General features: G+C 38.7%; 1 protein-coding gene and 2 non-coding genes across 14 annotated transcripts in view; 2 read left to right on the top strand and 1 right to left on the bottom strand.

Annotated features, from left to right (window-relative positions):
* Positions 1 to 25026, top strand: part of ABI1 (abl interactor 1) — a 117816-nt gene that overhangs the window by 55245 nt on the left and 37545 nt on the right.
* On the top strand, positions 18818 to 18924 carry LOC112135390 (U6 spliceosomal RNA). Its single transcript, XR_002916671.1, has one exon. It is a non-coding gene; the product is annotated as a U6 spliceosomal RNA (small nuclear RNA).
* Positions 20315 to 20455, bottom strand: LOC112135324 (small nucleolar RNA SNORA57). The gene has a single exon (XR_002916622.1). It is a non-coding gene; the product is annotated as a small nucleolar RNA SNORA57 (small nucleolar RNA).

Here is a 25026-nt window from a genome sequence, read left to right as displayed (position 1 = left end):
AAATTATAGCTTATTTTCCTTTGATTTGATTTCATTGCTGAGGCTAATTGTGTTGTGCTAGGGGAGTAGCTGGTATCCTTTGGCTTCTTCTCTGCTTCTTGTATCTGCTAGGTGCTGGAATTAGACAGCTCCTGAGTCAGAGCAATATGCTTAGCAGAAGTAAGCATTAATCTTCCTGAACCATCAGATGGCAGACTGACGTGATATGCCCTGAATCAAAGGAAAGGCAGTATCTTTTGGAAATTGGAGACTCTGTTCTTTGCTTTTAGGGTAAACAGCTGGCAATCCTGCTTCTGTTCAATATGCTTTTTGGAGAAATGAATCACCTAAGCCTGCACTCTGCCTCAAATAATCTATATTTGTGGGGTTAAGGAAGCAAACCTTCAATCCCTCCCTGTTGATCACAAAGTGTGGGTGAAACCATTTCTTTGTTGTGTCCTAAAATATGACAACGGAGTGTTCTCATTTCACTTAGGATAAAAACTACTTTTTTTTTTTTTTTTTTTTTTTTTTAATAAAAAGTGACTTTGAAACTGTCCCTGAGCTGAGTATAAACAGCTAGTTTGGGAGTCTCCTTCCAAATTTCATGTTCTTTTGGTTGTCTGTAAGCCATTCATTCACCAGGCTACTGCTCAGACCTCTGGAGTCTGAGTCTTCACAGTAGCCTAATCTTGCTTTAAAGTCTGGAAATGGATTTTTACTTCCTATAGTTCAGATACCATAGCATGGCATAAAAGTCTCATTGATGTGGTCTCTTTAACTCTTGTATTTCTGCCATGCCCAGCTTCTTGAAGTGTTGCAGACACAGCTGTAAATTTGTGCGTCTTTGTTTTTCCAATTATGTGTTTGTTTTACCTGGAATTCAGTTTGTCCTGTTTCTGTTCTGCCTAATAGGAACACCATCTGAGGTCTTCACTAATCAGCTCAGGATAGAGTTACTGGCCCTCTCTTTGTTTTATACCTTCTAATGTATTCCTTCTTTTACATTGATTTTTGGGTATATGTTTGTGTTCCTTACCTTACTCTTTAAAGATAAGGACCACGTTTTATTCATCTCTGTATCTTTATTACATAGTAACTGGCACTTACATAGTTTGATAAGGATATGTTGAAAGAATAAGGCAGTGTGGTGTACTTTGGAGTCATAAAGACCTGTGTTTGAAGCCATGTTCTGTCACTGTGTGATTTTTCCTACCTACCTAACTTTTTGAGTTTAGTTATCTCATATGCAGAATTTGGACAATAATGCTAACCTTGGAGATTAAATAAGGAATTGCTTATAAAGCATTTACCTTTACATAGTGTTGGCATTATTAGTCATCATATCTGTCATCCCTTTTTTCTCTTATATTCAATCTCTCTTGTGTTCCCACTTCCAATAAACATTTAACATGTGTATGTCTTCCCATCTTAAGTTTTCCTAACCATGCCTTTTGATATATTACCTTTCTCTGTTGTCAGTTTACAACCAAGTTCTTGAATCTGCTATTTCCTGGCAGCTTCTTCCTTCGAACATATGTATGCCTCAATCCATTGTGATTTTTTTTTTTTTTTAATACAGAGCCTTGCTCTGTCACCCAGGCTGGAGCGCAGTGGCGCGATCTAAGCTCACTGCAACCTCTGTCTCTTCAAGAATCTTCAAGAGATTCTTGTGCCTCAGCCTCCCAAGTAGCTGGGACTACAGACATGCACCACGACGACTGGCTAATTTTTGTATTTTTAGTAAAGACAGGGTTTTGCCATGTTGGCCAGGCTGGTCTCAAACTCCTGACCTCAGGTGATCTGCCTGCCTCAGCCTCCCAAAGTGCTGGGATTACAGACGTGAGCCACCACGCCCAGCCAATCTATTGTATTTGACTTTGTTTCCTTCCACTCCCTGGACATTGCTTTTGCAGAGTCATCAATTATATCTTTGTTCTTAATATAATAGAATTTTTTTTTTTACTTCATCCTTTGTACTACATACCAGAATTTTTTTTTTTTTTTACTTCATCCTTTGTACTACATACCAGGTTTGTAATTATGTTTATTTGTATGCTTACTTATTTAATGGCTATTCTTTCTTTTGAGATTTAGTTTAATGATGACAGGAACCTTATCTGTTTTGTATGTCACTGTATCCCTAGTATCTTCAATAGGGCCTGGCAAGGAGTTGATCCTCAAATCTCTAAATTTTCAGTGTGTCACTTTAGAAAATCTGTAGTTCTTCGCAAATAGGGCACGGTGTCAATTTTATTTTTAGAAAGGTTCTACATTTTGAAGCAGAATGGATACACTCTAGTATAAAATTTCAGTTATCAATTATTAGGTTCAGAATGTTAAACAGATGACTTAATGTGATCACTAAACATTTTTGCCTGCCTGTTTCCTGAAAAAGTCGAAATTTGGGAAATTAAAAAGGATAACATAGATTAGAATTTGTATAATAATTTAGTATTACTGGTGTTTGCATTGTTCTCTACATTTCCACTGTGCCTTGCAATTCTTGTGAAATGACCAAGCAAGAGCTATTTAACCAAGAAATAGGAGAGCAAATGGACTTCAGTCATTAAAAAATCCCTGTGCCTGTTACTTTTATTAAAAACCCACACCCATTTCTGTCAGATGAGGTCATGTCAATCCTTAAACTTTGCCTTTAGGCTAAAGGTAAAGGGAAGCGTGGTATAAAAGATTGATCTTATTTCCCCTTGCTGCTCTAGTTTTCTTCTTTTCCCTTTTTTCCCTCATATTCTGTGCTTCAAATAGCCTAATTTATTTACTCTTCCGGAAGTGTATGTTTGTGGTGCTAGTCCCTTTGCCTGGAATGTCTGTCTCCCCTATTTCTTCTGCCTAACTCTTGCTCATTCTTTAGGCTTCGTCTTAATTGTCTCTGCCTAATGGAAACCTTTTCTTTGCTCCCAGAACACTAGGTTTGATTTTTCCTAGTACTTCTGTATATACTCCTGCATGACAGATAGCTTCTGTTTGATCTTCCTGATCTATGCTTTCCTTTTTTTCTCCTGTTCTTTGCCCGGTAGGCTTACTTGTATGGATTTTGTCAATCAGTATCTGTGACTTGGATCACAGTTCAGCTAGTGTAGAAAACAGGTAGATTGGAAGCAGTAAGAAAGGCCAATTCAGAATATTTATTTCCCTAGTTTCTTCGCTGTGAGGTTACCTTGGGTTGGCAGTGTCCTGACACAGGTATTACCCCCTCTAGGTGTCCTTCTCTGTGTGACTTTCTGTTCCGCATTGTTGTAATCTCTCCCACCCCTTGCCATTTGGATTTAGAAGTACTGCTCCTGCTGTTAGCGCTACTTCCTATATTTCCTATGTTTTCCCCTTTCCCCTCATCACTCCATTGTGTTTACTTCCTTTGTATGTAAATGATCGTCATTGATTTATTGTATTAGTTTTTGATTGGAAGTCTAGCTAGTATATCCCCAACATATATTATTTGTGATACCGCCTTCTCTCTCTCAAACAATTGCCTGTTTTTGCCTTTGCCCTCATTTTAGGTAAACAGGAGCCTCAGTCAGTGAAATTCTAAAGCACTCTACCCACTTTAGATAGGACAGTGCTGTTTTAGTTTATATTATATATTGAGATTCTCTGTAAGACTTGATTTGAAATTAGGGTTGAACAGTAAAAAAGGTTTGAAAATTAGTGACTACAAGGGAAAAAATCCTAAATTACTTTTAATGGCATTTAAAGGTTCTTTAAAGGTCTGGCATCTGGCGCCTGCCTTAATTTTTTGCCTTTTCCTAACTCTTCTTGGACTTTTAACTTCCAGGGATAACAAATGTTCTCTCCCGTGTTAGTGTCTTGACGTATGTTATTACAGACATGCATCACCTAGGTAATGCCCACTCTTCGTTTAGTTCTTATTAACCTAACTTTTTTAAAAGGGTGGTTTTTCCCTGTTTCTCCTTTTTGACCTGTTTCCTGCCAGCAAACATGCTATTAGGAGTCTCTGTTAACTATTTTTGTGGCATCCTATACTTTCCCTTCATAGCATTTATTATTTGAATTATACAGCTATTTGTCCGATTGTTCGGTATGTGCCTTCCACAGGAGGTCTGTTATGGTCATTGCTCTACTCCTGTTGTCTAGCATGCATGCATGCATTTATCCAACAAATAACAGGGAAGGATGTTAGAGTGGAAGGATAATCACATCATCTCTTTGGAGGAGTATGATGCAGAATTTAGGGCCATTAGAATTCTTCACTTCAGTTAATGAAAAATCAGTGTATCTTTTTAGAGAAATTTTATTGGATTGCAAGTTACAGGCATAGGACAAAGAGCTTTTTATTTTGAACAGTTTGAGAATAACTTGCTGGTATGATGCTCTCATTGCCCCTAAATACTGTAGTGTGTATTTTCTTTTTTCCTTTTTTTTTTGAGACAAGGTCTGGTCCTATCGCCTAGGCTGGAGTGCAGTGGCGTGATCTTGGCTCACTGCAACCTCCGCGTCCCGGGCTCAAGTCATCCTGCCACCTCAGCCTCCTAAGTAGTTGGGACTACAGGTGGGTACCACCACGCCTGGCTAATTTTTGTATTTTTTGTAGAGAAAGGGTTTTGCCATATTGCCCAGGCTGGTCTCAAACTTGTGAGCTCAAGCGATCCACCTGCCTTGGCCTCCAAAGTGCTGGGATTATAGGTATGAGCCACCGTGCCCGGCCGCGATGGTGTATTTTCTAGAAACAAATACATTTTACTGCATCACCGTATTATGCTCATCAAAGTCGGGTGATTACCACTGATACATTGCTACCATCTAATCAACAAATTCCATTCAAGTATGCCAGTTGTTCCAGTAGTTTCACAGGAAAGGATCCAGTTCAGAAACATTTAAATGTTATGTTTCCTTCATCTTCCTCAGTCTGGCACAGTTCCTCAGTCTTCTCTTGACCTCATCTGACCTTGATCCTTTTTTTTTTGAGACGGAGTTTCACTCTTGTTGCCCAGGCTAGAGTGCAATGGCGTGATCTCGGCTCACCGCAACCTCTACCTCCTGGGTTCAAGTGATTCTCCCACTCAGCCTCCCCAGTAGCTGGGATTGCAGGTGTGTGTCACCATGTCCGGCTAATTTTGTATTTTTAGTAGAGATGGGGTTTCTCCATGTTGGTCAGGCTGGTCTCGAACTCCTGACCTCCCAAAGTGCTGGGATGACAGGCATCAGCCACTGCGCCTGGCCCCTTGATTTTTTTGAGGCAAGGTCCTGGTCTGTCACCCAGGCAGCAGTGTGATGGTCCTGTCATGGCTCGTTGCAGCCTCCACCTCCTGGGCTCAAATGATTCTCCTGCCTTATTTTTTTGTTTTGTTTTATAGAGATGAGTTCTCACTATGTTTCCCAGGCTGGTCTCAAACTCGAGGGTTCAACCATCCTCCCGCCTTGGCCTACCAAAGTACTAGAGTTATAGGTGTGAGCCACCGTGCGCGGCTGACCTTGATACTTTGGAAAATTTATAGCCAGTTGTTTTGTAGAATGTGTCTCCATATGGGTATGTGTAATGCTTCCTTGTGATTAGATTCAGGTGTTTTGTTTTTGTTTTTGAGACAGAGTCTCACTCTTTCCCCCAGGCTGGAGTGCAGTGGGGCGATCTTGGCCCACTGCAACCTCTGCCTCCAGGGTTCAATCAATTCTCCTGCCTCAGCCTCCTGAGTAGCTGGGGACTAGAGGCACACGCCACCATGCCCGGCTAATTTTTTGTATTTTTAGTAGAGACGGGGTTTCATTCACCATGTTGGTCAGACTGGTCTTCAACTCCTGACCTCAGGTGATCCACCTAGGTTGGCCTCCCAAAGAGTTGGGATTACAGGCGTGAGCCACTGTGCCCTACCCGATTCAGGTGATATATTAAAGATGACTTTTTGAAGGCAGTAGTTTCCTATTTAAAAGCTGCTCCCACTGTCTTAGTTTTTTTTTTTTTTTTTTTTTAATGTTTTTGTGGTTTATATTGTAAAAGTTTTTTTCCAAGTGTTTTTAGTTTTGTGTCTTTAGAATCTGTGATAATCTTGAAATCTAGAGGAAGCCTGTAGAGAACTTGGCATGCCCATCAAGATGTGATGTCCCTAAAAATATTTTGAAAGAGAGCAGCAAAATGTACTGTCAGAGGAATTTTTTTCAATTAATTGGGAATAATTGATTTTGCTATAATTTGTCATTAAGATCATTTCTAATTGAAAAATTCTTTGGCTTTTGAATTGCAAATGGTACTTGAACTTCTAACGCATAAATAAGTATATTTAATTATGGCAGAACTTATTTCTAAAATAGCCTTCTTGGTTAAAACAAATTGTACACATTTCATCTCACAGTTTTAGCTCTGAAATAATTTGAAAATCCAAACGAAGGCAGTCAGAATCACTGTTCTAAGCCTATTTTTAGATTTTTTCCCCTTCAGTTGGTTTCCTTTCTAGCCACCTGCAGTTTTATGTGCAGTTGCACGTGCTCATTTTTTCTAATTTCCCCCCTCCCCCGAAGCTTGGCAAGCAGCTTCTTTATTGCTTTTGGTTTGTTCTTTTTGAAGAGCACAGTGTAAATTATAAAGCCTTCACTGAGTATTTAAATGTATTTTAAAATATTTTTGAGAAAATGCAGCATAATTATGGAATACAGGACACTCTGCCTCTAAGAATCTTTTCTGATTATAGTTCTCAATATTATATTAATATACTATATATTAATATGCAGAATATATCTTTTTTATTCTTGCAGTTTTTTTCTGTTTTTAAAGATTTGTCTGGATGACAGAGTTTTGGGAGATGGAACTGGAAAAAAGCTAAAAAAATTGCCTCTTCTAATCATATAACTGGATTCACAAAAATACAGTGATACTTATTTTAATAGGAGTACTATTGAATTTACATTTCATGTAGTTAATGATATATTTGAATTCAAATGAAACAACATCATTTTGTGTTTTCTACTTATGTCATCTGTTCTGTCTCTTTTTTCTCCTTTCTTACTTTCTTTTGGATTAACTTCCTTCGGAGATTTGTTACATGTGTACATGCTGACTCCTGCTTGTGGTGAATTTTTTTCCTTATGTGTTTTGTAAATTTGTGTTGTAAGCTTATTTTAAGATCTCATATGTTGAGATCTCTGTGCCACCTAAGGGATATACCATTGATAAGCTAAGCTGAAGGTATATTCCCTGTTCTGCTAAGTGTTCTAGGATGCCGTCAGTCCAGGACTATTTATACTTTTTGAACCTGAAAACTTCATGGAAATGTGTATACTTTCTAGAACATTCCCCAACCCCACCTCAGTGTGTGCGCCTTAGTTTCCTATAGTTGCTGTAACAAATCACCGCAAATTTAGTGGCTTATAACACATCTTTATTATCTTACAGTTCTGGAGGTCAGAAGTTTGAAATGGGTTTCACTGAGCTAAAATTAATATGTGGATAGGGCTGTGTTCCTTCTAGAAGCACTAGGGGAACATCTGTTCCGTTGCCTTTTTTTCAGCTTCCAGAAGCCACCTGCACTTTTGGCACATGACCCCTTCGTCCGTCTTTAAGTCACCAATGGCCAGTTGAGTCTTTTTCATATGGCATCACTGATCAGTACTGACCCTCTGGCCTCCCTCTTTGGCTTATAAGGACCCTCGTGATTTCATTTGATTCACCCCCCCAATACTGGATAGCACCCCATCTCAAGATTCTTAATCACATCTGCAAAGTCCCTTTTGCTATATCAGTTCTAACTTCCCACCTTCAGCAAGCCCAAAGGGTATTTTAATTTTGTCCCCATGTGGCATAAAAGTACAAGCTCCTTTGCTAGAGGCCAAAAAGCTATTACAGAGTAGCTTTAGCCTCGTTCATGTTTTCTGCTCTGAATTTCTGTCCTCTCTTTTTCCTAGTCTCCCTGGATTTTCTTTACTCTCTTCCTTTGCTAGAGGCCAAAAAGCTACTACAGAGTAGCTGCAGCCTCGTTCATGTTTTCTGCTCTGAATTTTTGTCCTCTCTTTTTCCTAGTCTCCCTGGATTTTCTTTACTCTCTTTAGTTTTGGACTGTGAATTTTAAAAAGATGCTTTCATAGCATCTTTAAATCAAGCATTTTTAGGTAGTTTCTAGTGGGAGAGATTTCAGGTTATCTAATGTGCCATATTGCTCCAGTTGGCATTGCTTATATTAGTAAGGTAATAATGACTTTAACAAGACGTAAAGTCTGTTACTTTGTTTTCCTATTATCCTTTAATTTAAAATGCTTTTAATGTCAATCAAAACCCCTCAGTGAATCTCATCTTTGAAAAGTCAGTTAATTGTGATTAAAACTCAGTTTCTTCATATGAACATTCCGTTCTACTCTGATATCAACAAGCCATGCTTTTTTTCTTTAATCTGAATCAGCATGTCTTGGTTTACAGCTCTGACCCCACTATTCAGCCAGACCAGGTTTTTCCTACCATGCCTTGCCTCCCTTCTTGACTGTCTGCTGAGATTCTCCCTCATTTTTACATTTTCTGTGTTTCTGCTTATCTCATTTAAGCTAAAGGCATATAGATACTCTTCTGTACCAAGCTGTTACCTTTGAACTTCATTTTACAACTCCCTCCCTTCCTCCCTGTGATAATATGTGAATGTGATTAAAAACCAGTCACATACTACCTAAGGGATTATAATGACAAGCGGAATTCAATGCAATCCCTTCCTATCCCTAGTCGTGCTTTCTAGAGCACTTATAGAGTGCATATTATATACCAGGCTTTTTACATAAATGAACACCTATGAATTAATTCATTCTTATAACAACCTCATTTTACAGATGAAGAAATTGATACACAAAGAGCTTAGGCAACTTGTTCAGGATAATACATCTATTAAATGGCATCATTTGAACCAGGCAGTCTGGTTTTAGAATCTACTTGTTATCACTGTGCTATACTGTCCTTAGTTTTAGACTAAAAATTACTTTCCTTTAGACTTAAAAAAATAAATTTTACTGTGTATATTTGAGGTTTACAACATGACGTTATGGCAGGGGTCCCCAACCCCTGGGCTACTAGCCTGTACTAGTCTGTGGCTTGTTAGGAACCGTGCTGCACAGCAGGAGGTGAGCAGAGGGCCAGCGAACATTGCTGCCTCCTGTCAGATTAGCTGTGGCATTAGATTCTCATAGGAGCGCAAACCCTATTGTGAACCTTATGCCCAAGGGACCTAAGTTGCACGCCCCTTATGAGAATCTAATGCCTAATGATCTGAGGTAGAACAGTTTAATCCCAAAACCATTCCCCTGTCTCCCCAGTGCATGGAAAATTGTCTTCCACAAAACCAGTCCCTGGTGCCAAAAAGGGGACTTCTGTGTTATGGAATACATATAGATAGTAAATTAGTTACTATAGTGAAGCAGATAAACACATCTGTCATTTCACATAGTTACTTTTGTTAAGTGGTGAGCACCTAAAATCTACTTATTTAATGAAAATCCTTAATACAGTCATGCCTTGCTTAATGACAGGGAAATGTTCTGAGAAATGTATTCCTAGGCCATTTTGTTGTGTGAACATCATAGAGTGTACTTATGCAAACCTAGATAGTACAGCCTACTGTATACCTAGGCCCTATGGTACAGCCTATTGCTCCTAGGCTACAAACCTGTACAGCATGTTACTGTCCTCAGTCCTGTAGGCAATTGGAACACAATGGTATTTGTGTATCCAAGCATATCTAAACATAGAAAAGGTACAATAAAAATACAGTATTATAATCTTATGGAACTATTGTTATTATGTGGTGTGATATATATGTGGTCCATTGTTGACCAAAATGTTATGTGACATATGACTGTACAATACAGTTTTATTAACAGTAGTCCTCATGTTGTACGTGGATCTCTAAACTTATTCTGAATATCTGCTATTTTGTATCTTTTGACCCACAGCTGCCCCTCCTTTCCCCCCCAAAATAACCATGGTAACCACTGTTTCATTCTCTATTTCTGTGTATTTGAGCTCTTTTATTTTATTTTTTGAGACTGGGTCTCACTCCGTCACCCAGTCTGGAGTGCAGTGACACAATCATGGCTCATTGCAGCTTAGACCTCCCAAGCTTTTGAGCTCTTTTATTTTATTTTTTGAGACTGGGTCTCACTCTGTCACCAGGCTGGAGTTTCTCCGTATTGCCTTGGTTATTTAGGATTTTTGTGGCTCTATATGGATTTTAGGATTGTTTTTTCTATTTCTGTGGAGGATGCCATTAGAATTTTGATAGGGATTGGGTTAAATCTGTGTATTGCCTTGGGTAGTATGGCTGTTTTAACAATATTAATTATTCCTATCTATGAACATAGGATATCTGTCCATTTACTTGAGTCTTCTTCAGTTTCTTTCATCAGTGTATTACAGTTTTCAGTGTACAAATCTTTAACTTTCTCATTTAAATTTACTCCTAAGTATTTTTTTTTGATGCTATCATAAATGGAATTGTTTTCTTAATTTCTTTTTCAGCTGGGTTATTGTGTATAGAAATGTTACTGATTTTTGTATGTTGATTTTGTATTCTTTACTGAATTCATTAGTTCTAGCAGTGTTTTTATTTTTTCTGTGGAATCTTTGGGGTTTTCTGTATTTAGGAACATGTCATTTGCAAATAGAGATAATTTTACTACTTCCTTTCTGATTTAAATGCCTGTTTATTTCTTTTTCTTGTTTGATGGCTCTTGCTAGTACTTCCAGTACTGTGTTAAATAAAATTTTTTATTTTAGAAGTCAACATATTTTAAAGGAAATAGTTCATTTCTTCTCGCTTCCAGTATTGTCATTGAGATGTCTTATGTTTCACTGATTCCAGATCCTTTGTATATTCTTATCTTTTTCTCTCTGGAAACTTTTGGCATATTTAATCTCTTTACTGTGGTGCTTTGAAATTTCACAGTTATGTAACTTGGTATGGTGTTTTTTTTGTTTGTTTGTTTTTTTGAGACAGAGTCTCACTGTGTCGCCCAGGCTGGAGTGCAGTGGTGCGATCTTGGCTCACTGCAATCTCCGCCTCCTTGGTTCAAGCAATTCTTGTGCCTCAGCCTCCCGAGTAGCTGGGATTACAGACATGTGCCACCACGCCTGGCTAATTTTTGTATTTTTAGTAGAGACAGGGTTTTGCCATGTTGGCCAGGCTGGTCTCAAACTCCTGACTTCAGGTGATCCACTCGCCTCAGCCTCCCAAAGTGCTAGGATTACAGGCATGGGTGCCTGGCTGGTTATGGTCTTTAACATTTTTTTTTTTACTAAAAGTCTGTAAAAAGATGGGGTCTTCCTGTGTTGCCCAGGCTGGCTTTGAACTCCTGGGCTCAAGTGATTCTCCTGCCCCAGCCTTCTGAGTAACTGGGATGTGCATACCACTGTACTTGGCAGGTATTGGTCATTCATTTATTTAATTTTTAAATTTTTATTGTATTGACTGATTGATTGACAGACAGGCTCTTGTTCTGTTGCCCAGGCTGGAATGCAGTGGTGCAGTCATAGCTCACTGCAGCCTTGAACTCCTGGGCTCAAGTGATCTGTCCTGCCTCAGCCTCCTGAGTAACTAGGACTACAGGTATATGCCACCACACTTAGCTTTTTTTTTTTTTTTTTTTTTTCAAATACAGGAAAGCTCGTGCTATGTTGCCCAGGCTTGTATCAAACTCTGGCCTTAAGCCATCGTCCCACCTTGGCTTCCCAAAGTGCTGGGATTTACAGGGCTAAGCCACCATGTGGTATTGGTCTTTTAAAAGTACATTGTGCCAGCACTTAGTGAGCTCTTTTTAATCTGGAGATATGCTACTGTATTTTTGGAAGATAATATTCTTTGTTTAATGATTTCTTTTCCACTGTATTCTGAGTTCTTTTTTTTTTTCTAGGTGTTCCATTAAGATACTACATTTTTTGTATTAATATTTTAGTATTATTTTCCTTCCTAATTTTCACCTCTTTGGGAGACTTCCTAAACTTTAAATTCCAGTCTGTTGTTAGTTTTTTTTTTTTTTAAACTTTTTAAGGGTTTTCTTGTCCTTAGTTCCTTTTTTGTAAACTGAAACTTAATGATTAGTTTTTATTCTGCACTTCAGTTCCTTTTCTTTTTTTTATTTTTATTTTTTTGAGATGGAATTTTGCTCTTGTTGCCCAGGCTGGAGTGCAATGGCACGATCTCGGCTCACTGCAACCACTGCCTCCCGGGTTCAACCGATTCTCCTGCCTCAGCCTCCCAAGTAGCTGGGATTACAGGCATGTGCCACCACGCCTGGCTAATTTTTTGTATTTAGTAGAGACGGGGTTTCACCATGTTGGTCAGGCTGGTCTTGAACTCCTGACCTCAGGTGATCCACCGGCCTTGGCTTTCCGAAGTGCTGAGATTACAGGCGTGAGCCGCCATGCCTGGCCTCTTATTTTTATTTTTTAAAGTATTCTTCTATTCCCTGCAAAATCTATTTTTTTCCAGGTTTTTTTTTCTGTTTTGTTTTAGGGTCTCCTCCTTTATGAAATGTTGCCCCCAGGTAGTCTGGTGATTCTTGGCTTTCTGTTTATATTTAAGAATAGGAGACTAAAATGCTTAAGTAGAAACTCTTTAAGTGTGTGACAGAGTCTATCAATTGGTGGTTTGATATGGCCACCAATTGATAGCCTCTGGCAGTTGGTGGCCGTATCATGTTGGTGGCTGAGTCACACCACCAATTGATAGCTTTTGTCATATACTTAAAGAATGGGGCACCTCCAACTTTCAATGTATGGAAGTCTTTTCTCTTGTGCCATTCTATATCTGCAGTGGAGAATCTTCTAATTTCCTTCATGAGAGTCACATTCTTAAAGGAGAACATGGTGAGTGGAAAGACTGGGAAATTCATTGTTCCATTTGCAGATACTCAATTCGGCTTTTTGTTGTTTCTAGCTTTTAAAAGAAAGTTCTATTGAAGTATAATTAACATCATGTAATTCATCTATTTAAAGTATACAGTGCATTAGCTTTTGCTATGTTCACAAAGTTATGCATACGTTACCACAATCAATTTTAGAACATTTTAATTACCCCAAAAAGAAACCCCATACCCCTCAGCTAATCATTCCCAATCATAGCGTCCCCTCTCCTCCCAGTCCTAACAATTAGTCATCTGTTTTTTGTCTGTATAGGTTTGCCTACCATGGACATTTCATGTAAATAGATTCAAGCAATATGTGATCCTTTGGGCTTCTTAGTGTGATATTTTCAAGGTCCATGCATGTTGTAGCATGCATTAGTACTTTATTCCTTTTTATTTCCAAATAATATTCTGTTGTATGGATAGACTACCTTTTCTTTATCTGTTCATCATTTTATTTGATAGACATTTGGGTTGTTTCCACTTTTTGACTGTTATGAATAATGCTGCTGTGAACAATTGTGTACAAGTTTTGCATGGACATATGTTTTCAGTTATACTGGTTGTATACCTAGAAGTGGAATCGCTGGATCGTATGGTAACTCTGTGTTTAACTATTTGAGAAACTGCTGACTGTTTCCCCAAATGGCTGTCCCATTTATATTCCCATCAGCAGTGTATGAGCATTGCAGAGAAACACTTGTTTTGTCTTCACATCCTTACAAACTTGTTTTGTCTAGTGTTATTTTTTTGAAATAGGGCCTTCCTATGTTGTCCAGGCTGGCTTCAAACTCCTGGGCTCAGTTGATCCTCCTCCCTCAGCCTCCTGAATATCTTGTACTAGAGGCATGTGCCACTGCACCTGGCTCTCTTTTTTTGATTATAGCTATCCTAGTGAGCATGAAGTGGTATCTTATTGTGGTTCCTCACTTAAAGAACCTGGCTTCCAGAGGCTGTTTGTTTCTTTCAGGGTAAATTGCCTTGCTGTGGCAGGTGTTTTAAGTTCTACTGCTTTTACTCGGATGAGTTAGCTGCCTTGCCTTGATTTGTTTTCTGATATTCAGAGATTTGTTGGAAATACTTGTCCCTTATCCCTCTAAAAAGTGTGTATTTGTGTATGTGTGTGTATATAAATGAATTCTTTGGCAGTCATTTTGGTGACATTACAGGAGGGAGAGACATCAGTGTGTAAATCCATCCTCAAAATTTAAACTGAAGTACCAACTTGTACTTTTTAAATATCCTTTCAGTATAAATATCTCCAAATGTGGTCATTGCTTGTAAGAAGAATTATAGGACCAAAAATATTCCTATAATGAAGAAAGAAATAAGGATGCCTAGAAAGGGCTACTACTAAGTGAATCCAAATCCTTTCGAAGTTTTATTATTTGAATCTTCTTTTTTTGATAATACTGATTTGCACTGCTTGTTATGCATGTAATATACTGCTTGTTATGCATGTAATATACGTGGGGTATCTTAAATGGACTAAGTAACAATTTCTTTTTCTTTTTTTTGAGACAGATTCTCATTCTGTTGCCCAGGCTGGAGTGCAGTCGTGCAATCTCAGCTCACTGCAACCTCTGCCTCCCGAATAGCTGGGATTACAGGCATGCGCCACCATGCCTGGCTAAGTTTTGTATTTTTAGTAGCGACAAGATTTTGCCATGTTGGCCAGGCTGGTCTCAAACTCCTGGCCTCAAGCAGTCTGTCCACCTCGGCCTCCCAAAGTGCTGGGATTACAGGCGTGAGCCACCACGCCTGGCCCTAAGTAACAACTTTTGATGTCTAAGATTGCTAAGATTAGTTGTATTTATTATTGGCTATAAGCTTTTTCTGGTTTCATATCATCAAGTAAACTCAGTTAAAAACTTGAATGAGGACTGGGAAACAATAATAATAATAAAAAGCTAACATATATTGATTTTTCTACATGCCAGACACTGTTGAAAATCCATTCTATATATTACTTCATTTAATCCTTACAATAACTGTGTGAAGTTGATAACTGTTTTTTTGCTTGTTTTTACATCTCATATGTATGGTAAGGAAACTGAGGGCATAGGATGGTTAAGTAACTTACCCATGTTCACACAGTTAGTAAATGCTGCAGCCACCTATTAAATCCACGCGGTTTGGTTCCTGAACTCAACTCTTAGTCATTAGACTGTACTGCCTGACATATGTAGAGAATTTTATTTTACTTATTTTTTATTTATTGAGACATGGTCTTGTTGTGTCACCCAGTTTGGAATGTAGTGGCATGATCACTGTTTACTGCAGCTTCAACCTCCTAGGCTTAAGCAATTCTCCTGCCTCATGTGTAGCTGGAACTACAGGCGTGAGCCACCATGCCTGGCTAATGTATTTATTTTTATTATTTTTATTTTTATTTATTTTGGAGACAAGGTTACTCAGGCTGGAGTATAGTGGCACGATCTTGGCTCAATGCAACCTCTGCATCCCGGGTTCAAGGGATTCTCCTGCCTTAGCCTCCCGAGTAGCTGGGGCTACAGGCGCACATGTCACGCCCGGCTAATTTTTATATTTTTTGGTAGAGATGGCGTTTCACCACGTTGGCCAGGCTGGTCTTGAACTCCTGACCTCAAGTGATCCACCCACCTTGGCCTCCCAAAGTGGTGGGATTATAGGCGTGAACCACTGCACCCGGCCCTCGCCTGGCTAATTATAAACAATTTATTTTTTGTAAACACAGGGTCTCACTATGTTGCCCAGGCTGGTGAATTTTAAACATATCATCTTTTTAAGAAGGGAGAGACACTCATGAAATATTAAAACAAATGTTAGTTGTTAGGTAAGAAGTAGTAGGTTGAAGAATTAAGTACAAATTCATGACCTGGTGCTTAGAAGATCAACTGTGATCTAATGTTCTATTAAAAGCTCATATTTAGCTTAGATTATAGTTTGGATAAAAAATGATTATCACTAAATTAGGCAAAAAAGTTTCCTTTTTGAGGCGGGTATGTAATTACCACATAGAGTATTTTGTAGTTTGTCTTATATAATTAAGCAGGCGAGGAGGAGACAGAAAAATGTCATGGGAAGTACTAAAAAATTAGGCATGGGCCAGAATGTTAGTGACAGATTCAGTTTTTCCCAGGCCAAAATATTTCAGAATAATTCTGATCCAAGTGGTTTTTGTTTTTCCACCAGAGTCTGATTTTGCAGCTCATCTTTTCTAAATAGATCTATTTTATGGTGTGTATATTGGTCATTCTGAATCAAGTTAACTTCGAAGTTGATTGGGACCTTGTTTCAAGCTTATTGAACAAAGATCTGTAACACAGAATTTTGGGCATAAGGCCATTTCCAGAGTCTGGTCCAAATAAGCAATAACAGACAAAGATTGTCTCTTTCTTGGCTGAAGGCTTCCTCTGTGCAGCTTGTCTCAGGACTCTCTTCTTCTGCCCTTTTTATACCCCTCTCCTTTCTCTATTCAGGGCAAAAATATTTCGATTTTCATTCTGTAGTTATTTTTTAGCAAACATTTATTGTGTTTTTACTTATGTACAAGGTTCTTTGCTTAAAACCTATAATGCCTTTCCTGTAGTAGCAGTGGCAGTTGTGAGGATGATAGTAGGCCTTCTGAGATGATATTGTAGAAAATCCATGGAACATTAAGTAGTGTTGCTATGTCATACTTCTTTCCTGCCTGCCTTTCTGTCTTTTGATGATTAAGAAGGATTTTTCTGGAAGATCTTTAAAAGAAGCATATGTATTATTTTTATTTCCTCCAGAGTGACAAGGGAGAGGAAAAAGAACAAAATGAAAACCTATTTCTATACAGCAGTTTAAAATAATCATATCTTAAAAGATAATTTTAAAATCTTGTCTGCTTATGGAGTTTGTCATTTTATTTCTACATTTTAGAAAATGTTTTCCTCTCTAAATATAATTGCTTTTAGAATATTTTAATGTTTCCTTTAGAACATTTGTTTGCCACACAATTAATTTTATTTATTCAATTCCCAATCTACTTATTTTTATAAAAGCCTTGCTTGACCATTTAAAAAGAAGTTTTCAAATTTGGTCTCCTAATTTCCATAATCTTTTCTTCAACTCTTAATTAGAGTAGAGTTCAACTTACTTTTATTCATACTATTTTAGCTTTTCTCTCATCTCGGAGAAGGTGTTGTGTTTTCATGCCTCTTTTCCCTGGCTTATGCTGTCCCCTGTGCTTGGATTTTGACCTTTTTCCCCACTCTCATTTTTTCTCTTTCACCTGCCAGTTATGGCTGGCAAAAATGAGGTTTCTTTCATGGAGTCTTTTGATGTTGCTTCAGGAATATTAATCATTCTTTTCTGTGTGCTATTTGTGTGTAATTAAAGACAAATTATACTTATTCAAAAGAATAAATGTAATATATGTTATGCATATATAATAATAAATCAAACATCTCTGAATCCATCGTTAAAACTAAAAACTAGAAAATGACCAATTCTGTTTCTTTTCTCTGTATACTTCTCACCAACCACAAAAGGGATGTTTATCGTTCCCTTGCACTTAACATTTTTTTAAATCGCGTGTATGTGTATCACTAAACAATTATTGTTTAATTTTGTTTGTATTTGGGCTTATAACAATGGATTCATCCTGTATGTAGTCTAGCATGGCTTGCTTTTTTTATTCAGCATTATAATTTCTAAGATTTATCTGTATTATGTATACATAGTTCATTCATTAGTAGTTTGTTCATTCTCATTATATAGTGCATAATATTTCAAATATAAATATGCCATTTATTTGCATTTAAATGTAAAGGATCTGGAATTAGTTTTTTCCTATAGTTTGAGTAGGGATCCATTTTCAGTGTTTTTTTCTATATGGCAAAATAGTTGCTCTACTCAAATAATACATTCTTTCTTACTGTGCTATCACTGTAAGATACCAAGTTTCCTTATAAGCATGATTTTTTTTTCTGAATTCTCTCTTCTGTTGTATTGGTCCATTTATTTAACCCTGTAAGAACCCTACTATCTTCTTTACTATGGCTTCATATCTCAATAGGCAAGTTACCCTCCTCCCTTCTAGTTTTTCTTCTAGACCATGTCTTAGCCATTCTTTCCCCTTTGCCCTCCCATATAAATTTAGAACCTTTAAAATCTCTGTTGGCATTTTTATTGGAATGCATTGAAGCTGTAGATCAGTTTGGAAAGACTTGGCATCAAGGTAACATGGGATAGAGGGGGACAATCGGGTGTATGTGTGGTTGTGAGTAGATGGGGGTGTGTTGTATCTGGCTTTGAAGACCATTTAATTTTTTTTCTAGGTTTTTCTTTCAAACTCCTATCTCACTGTTTCCTTGTTTCTTATTTATAACTAGAAGTAAAATACAATTGGATAGGGGAGAGGGCTTTTAGGGTTTTATTCAGGGTGTTCTAGTAATTTTTACTTTGAATGTTTCTGTTGATTATCTTATGTTCCATATTGCCGTTAGTCTCTCTCACAACTCTTGATATGATTTTTGCTTGTCATATTGAGTCTGCCAAAAGAGTTTTCCACTTGTATTATATTCGCTCTGTTTTTTTGTTTTGTTTTGTTTTGTTTTGTTTTGAGACGGAGTCTTACTCTTACCTAGGCGGTAGTGCAGTGGTGTGATTGTGGCTCACTGCAGCCTTGACCTCTTGGGCTCAGGTGATCCTCCCACCTCAGACTCCTGAGTAGCTGGGACTGCAAGTGTGTGCCACCATGCCCAGCAAATTTTTTTGCATTTTTTGTAGAGATGGGGTTTCACCGTGTTGCCTAGGCTAGTCTCAAACTCCTGGACTCAAATGATCCATCCTCCTTGGCCTCCCAAAGGGCTGGGATTATAGGTGTAAGTCACTGAGCACAGCCAGTATTAGCTGTATATTATGCCTCTTGCATTAACCAAATTCAGAGGCCTTGTTTGCTTTGTATTGGACTAACTACAACTATGTCATTTTTACCAGCCCATTGCAGTACAATTTCATTTTATGTGATAAAAATACAACATAAGTGGTCACTTCTTCAGCATGTACACTAAAATTGGAACAATATAGAGAGGATTAGCATGGCCCCTGTGCAAGGATGACATGCAAATTCATGAAGTGTTCCACATTTTTCTGACAAAGGTCTAATATCCAGCTTCTATAAGGAACTTAAACTTAAAAGAAAAAAAAACAACCCCATTAAAAAGTGGGCAAAGGACTTGAGCAGAGAACAGACACTTCTCAGAAGACATACATGCGCGGCCAACAATCATTTGAAAAAAAATTCAACATCACTGACCATTAAATAAATGCAAATAAAAACCACAATGAGATACCATCTCATACCAGTCAGAATGGCTATTATTAAAAAGTCGAAAAAAATAACAGATGCTGGCAAGGTTGTGGAGAAAAAGGAATGCTTTTACACTGTTGGTGGGAATGTAAATTAGTTCAACCATTGTAGAAGACAGTGTGGTGAATCCTCAAAGACCTAGAGACAGAAATACCATTTGACCCAGCAATCCCATTACTGGGTGTATACTCAAAGGAATATAAATTGTTCTGTTACAAAGACACGTGCACATGTATGTTCACTGTAGCACTATTCACAATAGCAAAGACGGAATCAATCTAAATGTCCTATCAGTGATAGACTGGATAAAGAAAATGTGGTACATATACACCATGGAATACTATGCAGCCATCAAAAAAGAATGAGATCATGTCTTTTGCAGGGACATGGATGGAGCTGGAGGCCATTATCCTTAGCAAAGTAATGCAGGAACAGAAAACCAAATACTGCATGTTCTCACTTATATGTAGGAGCTAAATGATGAGAACACATGGACACATAGAGGGGAACAGTGCACACTGGGGCCTACTGGAGGGTGAAGGGTGGGAAGAGGGAGAGGACCAGGAAAAACCTAATGGATACTAGGCTTAATACCTGGGTGATGAAATAATCTGTACAACAAACACCCATGACACGTTTACTTATGCAACAAACTAACACATCTTACATATGTACCCCTGAACTTAAAAGTTAAATAAAAACATAAAATATTAATAAAATACAGAAAATCCCTTTTAAAATGTGAAGATTTCCTTCACATTAAAAATTTTGTGAACCACTGCATAATTTCAAAACTGAAAAGGGGATTAGTTAAACAATTTCTTTTATTGTCATTTGAAGTTTAGCCAGGAAAAGGAAACACCATCATTTGTTATACGTCTTGAATTTTGTGAGCTTTGAATTATATAAAACATATGTAATTCAAATGTGTGTATGTATTCATGCTTTAAAAGGTGATTCCCCCTGTACATGTTCATTTTTTTGGTTACTTCCAAATTTGTTCCATGTATATTCTATTTTGATTTTGTCTCTTCTCCTTCAGGTGCTGATGCATCAAGCATGGTCTTCATTTATTGAGAACTTGTCTTTGGGTTTTTCTCTTTTCTCTAGTTAGTACTTTTGATACCCCTACCTCTAAGATCCACTTTCTTTTTTCTTTTTCCTTTTCCCTGGTGTCCTGGTGCTTGAGGATAGAACTGGCAGACAGGAAGCTGCATGGCTCCAAAGACATGCCACGGGGGCCAGAGCTCTTCCCTTTGCCTCTCTACATAACAGGGAGTGGGACTACAAGTTCCTGCCAAAAAAATGAGGATCCACTTTTTTTTTTTTTTTTTTCAAATGAATTTTAGCATTTGTTTACCTTGGGATCAGTTGAGTTTTCAAAACCGCTGGTATCTTTTTTTTTTTTTTTTTTTTGAAACGGAGTCTCGCCCTGTTGCCCAGGCTGGAGTGCAGTGGCGTGATCTTGGCTCACTGCAAGCTCTGCCTCCCAGGTTCATGCCATTCTCCTGCCTCAGCCTCCCGAGTAGCTGGGACTACAGGCGCCCGCCAACCACGCCCAGCTAATTTTTTGTATTTTTAGTAGAGACGGGGTTTCACTGTGTCAGCCAGGATAGTCTCAATCTCCTGACCTTGTGATCCACCCGCCTCGGCCTCCCAAAGTGCTGGGATTACAGGCGTGAGCCACTGCGCCTGGCCTCAAACTGCTGGTATATTAATGTTTATTAGACTGGCTTTGAGGAGGTCTTAAAAATTGTATTGCCAGTGGCAAAACTGGAGATTTGAACCTAAATCACATTCATCATATTTCAAATACATAATGTGATACATTCATGTTTTCATATTAATATTTTAGAAATGCTTTATCTTAATTGCAGAGTTGTAGATTGGGTAGTTTGATAAATAAGATTCAGATTTATTATTTTTTAGTACTTTTTTGTATCAAGCAATGTTATAGTTTCTCATATGCTATTCCCATTTTATATAAGCTGTGTTAGTCCGTTTTCACATTGCTGATAAAGACATACGTGAAACTGGGAAGAAAAAGAGGTTCAATTGGGCTTACAGTTCCACATGGCTGGGGATGCCTAAGAATCATGCCGGGAGGCAAAAGGCACTTCTTACATGACGGCAGCAAGAGAAAATGAGAAGGATGCAAAAGTGGAAACCCCTGATAAAACCATCAGATCTCGTGAGACTTACTCACTACCACGAGAACAGTATGAGGGAAACCGACTCCGTGATTAAAATTATCTCCCGCTGTGTCCCCCACACAACACATGGGAATTATGGGAGTACAATTCAAGATGAGATTTGGGTGGGGACACAGAGCCAAACCTTATCATAAGCAAAATGAAATTTTAGTTAATTAAAACTTGCATAAAATGTTATATCCAATAAGCAAAAGAGTTAGTATTCAAACATAATTTTCTAATTTCAAGATTGCATGCTTTTTTTTTTTTTTTTAACCAGTGGGTCTAAGGATTGCTATAGGGTAATCTCCTGGGCCATCTAGTTCTTCTCAACTGGGGTTACTCTGATTTTGACTCTCATATATTAAGACCAAAAGCTTATTGTTTTTTAATGTCAGACTGCTGCTTTTGCTATGTAAAGTTGAAGAAAAATGTGTGAAAGTAAGGAAATTCAAGTATGAGAAAGAATTAGTCTCGCTGAAAAAGCTAACTCTCGCTTGGTGAACATATGCATGCTGTTGTTATACAAATGTTCCAAATCTGTTCCCTTCTTCCTACCCGCTTTATCTGCTCACCCTGCCATATGGAGGGTTGTGCTTTGCTGGACGTGTTGTGTTTTGGACTTTTATGATTCAGAATTGAGAGAATGGAGAGGGAGTAGACCAGAGTAGAATTTTTCAAGTAATTTGAAATCGTGTCCTGAATAATTCTGCAGTGTGTGAGTGAAGTAGGAAGGGTGAAAAAAGGACGATTTTAGGGAGGAGAGTTGTGGATTCCATGATGTTTGAGAAAAATAGGGAAAGAACAAGACATTTTGAATTAATTTTTCCCTTGAGGACTGGGGACCATGTGGGATGCTCTTTTAATAGGGTTTAAACAGGTGAGATGTACACATTTTTCATTTTGTTTTCTCAAGTTTACTTCTTTTGTAAAGATCTCCATGGTTACACCATAGAGAGCAGACTGGAAAAAGGCCAGATTGGGTACAAGTGGACCAATTAGAAGGCTGTTGCAATAACCAAGGTGACAGATGATAGTAGATTGAGTAGGATTAAACTGTTAGAAACAGATTTCTGGTATTTAAAGGTAAATGTGACAGGATTTAGTAAAATTAAACATGAAGTAAATGCTAGATGTCTGACTTACATAAACCAATAGAGAATTGAAGTAGGAGCATTGAAATAGGATTGAAGAGCCTGTGTGTTAGATTTTGAACACGTTCACTTCAAGGTACCATTGAAATATCTGAGAGAATGTCAGTTTTATACACGAACCTATAGCTTAGAGGAGGGTTCTTGAATAGATGAAGAAAAGTTTGTGTGTATATATGGTAATTTAAGCCTGAATGTGGATGAGTTTGCCAAGGGGTTATAAAGAGGAAAATGAACCTGGAGACACTGTCTGTAACGTGACCTTAGAAAGGAGACAGAGAATGAGTGTTTGGGAGAGGTAGAAACAAACCTAGGTAAATACTGGTCCATCTTTTCCAACTCCCATTGAAATCTCAATATTTTCCCTTCTATGGAGTTAGGGATTCCTCACCTTAATTCTGTGCTGAGCAGAATTGAGCTAAAATTTGTACTAGCGCTGGACCTATTAGAAAAGGAAGGAGTTTAAAAAGATGTTTAGAGAGGCGGGGCATGGTGGCTTATGCCTGTAATCCCAGCACTTTAGGAGGCCGAGGCGGGCAAATCACTTGAGGTCAGTCAGGAGTTTGAGACCAGCCTGGCCAACATGGTGAAGCCCTGTCTCTACAAAACGTACAAAAATAAGCCGGGTGTGGGGGCACATGCCTGTAGTCCCAGCTACTCGGGAGTCATGAGACATGAGAATCACTTGAACCCGGCAGGCAGAGGGCGCAGTGAGCCGAGATCACACCACTGAACTCCAGCCTGGGCGACAGAGCAAGACCCTGTCAAAAAAAAAAAAAAAAAAAAATGTGTAGAGAGGCATTCTACAAAAATGGGGCTCTTTACGTTTTGTAACATCAATGAATCAATGATTGTATCAGATAATCAGAATTACTTGGGGATGGGGGTGGTCAGAATATGTGAATTGTTTCACTATAAAAACAGTTTTTTCAAGAACTGTGAAGAGTCAGATTTTGCCCTCCATGCAAGCTAACATCTTTCCTAGATGCTGGTAGAAGACAGAAGACTTCTGGACCAGAGACATAGGACTTTATTACTGATGAGAATAACTGGAGGCAGAGTGTTAGCATTTGTGCCAGTTTGCCAAGCCCACTGCTCCATGGAGGAAGGTGAAAGGGGACGAGTGATGGCATGTGGTGATGCCTCTCCTGTAATGCACTGCACTCTGTTACAGGAGAGGGACCACCAGTTTAGGGAACCCAAACTTTGATAATAGGTAGTAAGCCTTGTAAGCCTACCTGACCTTCACCCTGGAGGCAGATGACTTTTTTTTTTTTTTTTTCCAGACAGAGTCTGACTGTGTCGCCCAGGCTAGAGTGCAGTGGTGTGATCTTGGTTCACTGCAACCTCCATCTCCCAGGTTCAAGCGATTCTCCAGACAGAGTCTGACTGTGTCGCCCAGGCTAGAGTGCAGTGGTGTGATCTTGGTTCACTGCAACCTCCATCTCCCAGGTTCAAGCGATTCTCATGCCTCAGCACCCCCGCAAGTAGCTGAGACTACAGGCATGCGCCACCGTGCCCGGCTAATTTTTGTATTTCTAGTAGAGACAGAATTTCACCATGTTGGCCAGGCTGGTCTCGAACTCCTGACCTCAGGTGATCTGCCCTACTCGGCCTCCCAAAGTGCTGGGATTACAGGCGTGAGCCACCACGCTCAGCTGGAGCTGATATCTTTATTGTACTAGACAGCAAACAAACCTGCCTTTTACTCCTGAGGGAGACACTGTTTCTTGATCCCTCAAGACCATTCCTTATATAATACAAACATATGTAACAAGTTGGTATGGAGCAAAAGGAATCAGTCCCTCTACTCACAACAGGTACAGAAACATGAAAGACTCAAGTATAATTGCCTTCCAACAGTATTCACCCTTCGTTTCTATACCTTCTTGGCTTCTGGTAAGATTTCCTTCCCATGATTATGCAACTTCATTGGTCACTCTGATTAATCTTACCAACAGAGGCTGGGACCACATCCATTCAGTTTTTCTTATAACACATTTCATTAAAGTTACTATCAACAGGATAGCAAGATGAGGCCAGACTGCAATATTGACTTCAATTATGCTCCCCAGTGTCCAAGACCCAGCCAACAGAACAAATGCAATAAACCTTTAGGGTCTACCTAAGAGAGCCAGGTGGCTTTCTCTTTGTTTCTGTGCTGACTTTACTCTTGGCCCAAGGCATTAATCTAGTTACTACAGAATATAGAGCACAGATTTGGCTGTGGTCTACAAAGAGGAAGCGTAGGGCTTTTCTTCTATCTGTAACAGTCTGGATAGTGATTTTAGACTGTCCTGAATGCCTCTAGGCCCAAGGTGATGTCATTGATTGCTTCAGCTAAAGTCGGGAACAAATTTCAAATAAAGTTTTCTAATTGGATGACTCCCATTATAGTGATTATTCCCTTGGTGTGCAAGTCATCACATTTTCTGAAGGGAGGCAATGCCCGACTTCCAAACAAGAAATACTCCCAAGGACTGTGTGTGCCTATAAAGAATGTGTTGTTTATATTGTCCTACTTCTCTCCGCCCCCCCC

The sequence above is a fragment of the Pongo abelii genome, chromosome 8 (genome assembly GCF_028885655.2).
Source record: "Pongo abelii isolate AG06213 chromosome 8, NHGRI_mPonAbe1-v2.0_pri, whole genome shotgun sequence".
In the NCBI taxonomy this organism is placed as follows: domain Eukaryota; kingdom Metazoa; phylum Chordata; class Mammalia; order Primates; family Hominidae; genus Pongo; species Pongo abelii.
The sequence above is the reverse complement of the archived record's forward strand: the minus strand, read 5'-3'. Positions and strand labels throughout refer to the sequence as shown.